The 3,943-nt window shown below is 27.5% G+C and overlaps 1 protein-coding gene across 1 annotated transcript in view; it reads right to left on the reverse strand.

Annotated features, from left to right (window-relative positions):
* Nucleotides 1-166, reverse strand: part of LOC105165236 (autophagy-related protein 18a-like) — a gene marked incomplete in the record, with an annotated part of 2,527 nt that extends 2,361 nt beyond the window's left edge. Inside the window, 1 exon segment of the mRNA XM_011084183.2 lies at nucleotides 1-166.

Consider the following 3,943-nt stretch of genomic DNA (forward strand, 5'->3'; position numbering starts at 1 on the left):
GATGGAATTACGAGGAATGCTGTGGGGTGATTGGAAGTGCGAATGGGAGGATAAATAGCGAGGGATGGGTAGGGAAGCGAATTGACGGTTATATCCTTTTTCAGGCCGATGGATTGCTGAATGTTTGACTATTTGAATGAGAAGTCTAGCTGAATCAGAAGTCTAGCTTCGTTTGGATTCATTTGAACGAGAAGACTAGCTGAGTTTGGCCACTTGTTCCTCTTCATTAATTTCACCAAACGTTGTTAATTTATAGCAACCATTACACTCTTTTCTCTTCAATTTTGATGTAATTATATATAAATTTTTGTTGTTTAAAAATTACAGTTAATATTTTTAAAATTTACTTTTATTTAATAAATAAATTTTTTCGTTAATTAAAATTCACTGAATTTGTTGATATTAATAAAAAAACTGAAAAAATCTATATTTACCTCAAATTGATTTATTATTGGGGGTGCTCATGGTACGATTTTGATTTTTTTAAACCTATTTTCAAATCGAATTTTCATTTAAGGTTTTATAAAATAATTTTTTAAATTACCATCTTTTAAAATTAAAATCAAAAGTGCGGTTTTGATATTGCGGGAGGTTTGGCGGTTTTAATACTTACAACAAAAATAAGACGTTAAGACCAACAAAAATCAGAACATGAAATAAGTGTTTGTGTATAGCAAGCAAAAAAAATCATATTATACACCATAGACCACCAGCACTCTCCACAACTTTATAACTTTAAGTAGATCAAAATATAAGATACATATTAATGTCAATAGTCGATTTTAAAGAAAATAAAAATAGACAGAAAGGGAGGAAAGAAAATAGGAAAAGAATAAATAAAAAATTGAGACAATCATCAAATGGACTTAAAGAGTTAAATATTTTTTTTTTACAAAGTCCAAATATAAATTTTACAAAAATGGCATTTGTAATGTGGATTTTTGATAACGTATGAATTTTGTGATTATATAATTCGAATATGAAACTCTTCAAAAAAATTAATTATTTTTTAAAAATAATTATATATTTAGCGGTGCGGTTAGATTTTTGACGGCTTTTAAAGTTTTAAATTAAAACTAAAACCAATAGTGCAGTGAGATTTTATTTTAAATTTAAAATTGCGGTTTGAAAAGTAAATCATGAAAAACGATTTGATTCGATTTTTTTTGGGAGATTTTGGATAATTTTAAATTTTTTTTATCATCTTTGTTTATTACTAACTTATTATAGGTCAAATAAATCTTTTTATAACCAAATTACCCTCATACGTCTCCACACCTTAATGCATGTGAGGAGATATATTTTCGCCTTTATAAGGATCCTTTAGTTCGAAAAAAATTATTTAACTTGCAATAAGTAGTAATAAATCAATTAGGGGTAAATATCAACTTTTATTTAATTTTTTTTATTAATATCAATAAATTTAATAAATTTTGACTAACAAAGGAACTTATTTATTAGATGGAAGCAAACCTTAAATGTGTTAGATATAAAATTTTAAGTAGTTAATTTATTGAATAAAATATTAAATTCTTCAAACGTGAATATATGAGAGAGAGAGAGAGATTTGATGACTTGAAAAAGTGAGTGGTATCATAATGTTACTAATTGTATATATTTAGTGATAATAATTTTTATTTTATCTCAATAATAAATTTTATAATTTCAATAATAATTATCATTTTTTTGAATTAGTTTATTATTAGTCGAAATTAGTAACAAAACATAGTGTATAAAGTTATCACTATAGAGAATTAAACACACATATAATGATGATCTTGTGACAATAAATAATTTACGTCATTATTTAGTTGTCAATATAAAAGTATCACCAATTATCTATAATGATAACTTCATGCACAATTCTTCACACTAATAATTATGCAATGACAAGATCAAAAATATTATCACTTAATATATTTTTTTAGTGATAATTTTAAAATTATCACTTATGTTTTGTTACTAATATTATATTTCTTTATAGTGAGTTTTAAATTCATACAATAGTAATTGAAAATTAAAAATAGCATATAATGGTAATATAATTAGTAAAAATTATAGGTCACTAACTTTTTTATATTTTTATATTTTAAAAATAAATATAATTTTTTTGTAATATTTAAAAAAGTAATTAAAGTAAAATATTAAAATTTTATTTTAAATACATATAATGACATTCAAATTTAAATATTATTTATTATAAAAATTAATTTGAATAGATTTTCAAACAAGAATTAATTTGCATAGGTAGCATTTATGCCCATATTAAGTTGCATTATTTTAAATATAATTTCTTGAATTGAGGTATGTGATTATTTTACGATATTGGATGTTATATTTTGGTGCATGATTACTTGGAGTATTTTTTCATGCTATTTTTTTAATTGAATTAACATGGACGATTACAAAGTCCTTCGGACCTGTGGATGGTTTAATTTTTTGTTGGGTTGGGGCCTGGTGCCTCTTATTTTTCTTATCTAATCGTTTTTTTAACCTAAATTGTGTAAGGCTTACTTTGTCCCTATTTATATACTCCCTCTAACTTCTGATCGAGTTTCTTTTCAGTTTTAATGAGTGTAGATGGGTTAGAAAGAGATTTACCTTTTGTTATGTAACAATTTGTAAGGAGCAAGCCCAGATGATGGATGCCCATGGAAGATGTCATAGGTTTGGCTCATAGAGATCCATGGAGAAGAGGCCCAAAGGTCAGTGCCAATTTCTAGGCGTGATCTGTCAGTTGGATAATGATCCAAAAACATATGGAGAAACGATTTAGAACATCAATTCAGGCTAGTCGCTTGAAGCTATGAAATCCAAAATGGACTCCATCAGTTGGAACCAAGTCTGGACGTTGGTGGACCGACCTAAAGGTGTTAAGCCCGTTGGGTGTAAGTGTGTCTATAAACATAAGAATGGGGATGATGGAGAGGTGACAACCTTTAAAGCTAGGCTTGTGGCAAAAGAATTCTCAGCGACCTGGGTTCGATTTTGAGAAAATCTTTTCGCCTGTAGCCATAGCTATGTCCATACGAATTATGCTCGTCATAGCAGCATGGTATGACTATGAAATATGGTAAATGAATTTAAAAATGACTTTCCTTAACGGTTTTATTAAGGAAAAGATCTATAGATCAACAGGAGGGTTTCACGGTAGTGGGAGAAGAGCAAAAGGTTTGTTGTCTCCAAAGATCCATCTACGGGCTCAAAGCAAACCTTTCGAAGTTAGAACATACATTATGGTCCAATCGCAATGCAACGTGCTTTGAAGGCTGCAGAGTAGGTAATACTTTTGTGATATTGTATGATCAAATTACTCCTATAAAAAAATAATAATGTATCTCCTTGTACTTTTATAAATATTGTAATTTGCCCCCCTGTATTTTTCAAAATGAAGCAGTATATCTTCTTAAACAGGGGAGTAAATTATTTTATTTTAAAAATTACAGGGGAATAAATTGCTATTATTTTCATGAGGGGTAATTTGCTCATGACAATATCACAAGAAGGTAAATTGCATTGAATATATTTTTTTCATTTTGTAATACCTAGGCTGGGCATTTCCAAGATACTTTTGATGTTGAATTTAATATTTCAAATAATATTTGGACCCGTATTCAGAATATGAATAATTCAAAAATAATTATATTTACACTCTCTGGTTTATGATTTATTTACTCTCAAATTATTTATGTCTTTTGGATAATTATACATACACCTATTAGAAACGTTAACACCATTTAAACAAACAATCCATGCTTGAAAAATTACATACACCCTAAAAATATCAACATTATTGCACAAACTATGAAAAAAATACAAGGACCCCCTTTTGTGATATTGAAAATATTAAAAAAATCTATAAAAAATAAAATATCAATTACACCTCATATGATATGAAAAAAAAATTTAGAAAACCCCTCGAAACCAGAGTTGGTGGTACACT

The sequence above is a fragment of the Sesamum indicum genome, linkage group LG6 (assembly GCF_000512975.1).
Source record: "Sesamum indicum cultivar Zhongzhi No. 13 linkage group LG6, S_indicum_v1.0, whole genome shotgun sequence".
Lineage (NCBI taxonomy): Eukaryota > Viridiplantae > Streptophyta > Magnoliopsida > Lamiales > Pedaliaceae > Sesamum > Sesamum indicum.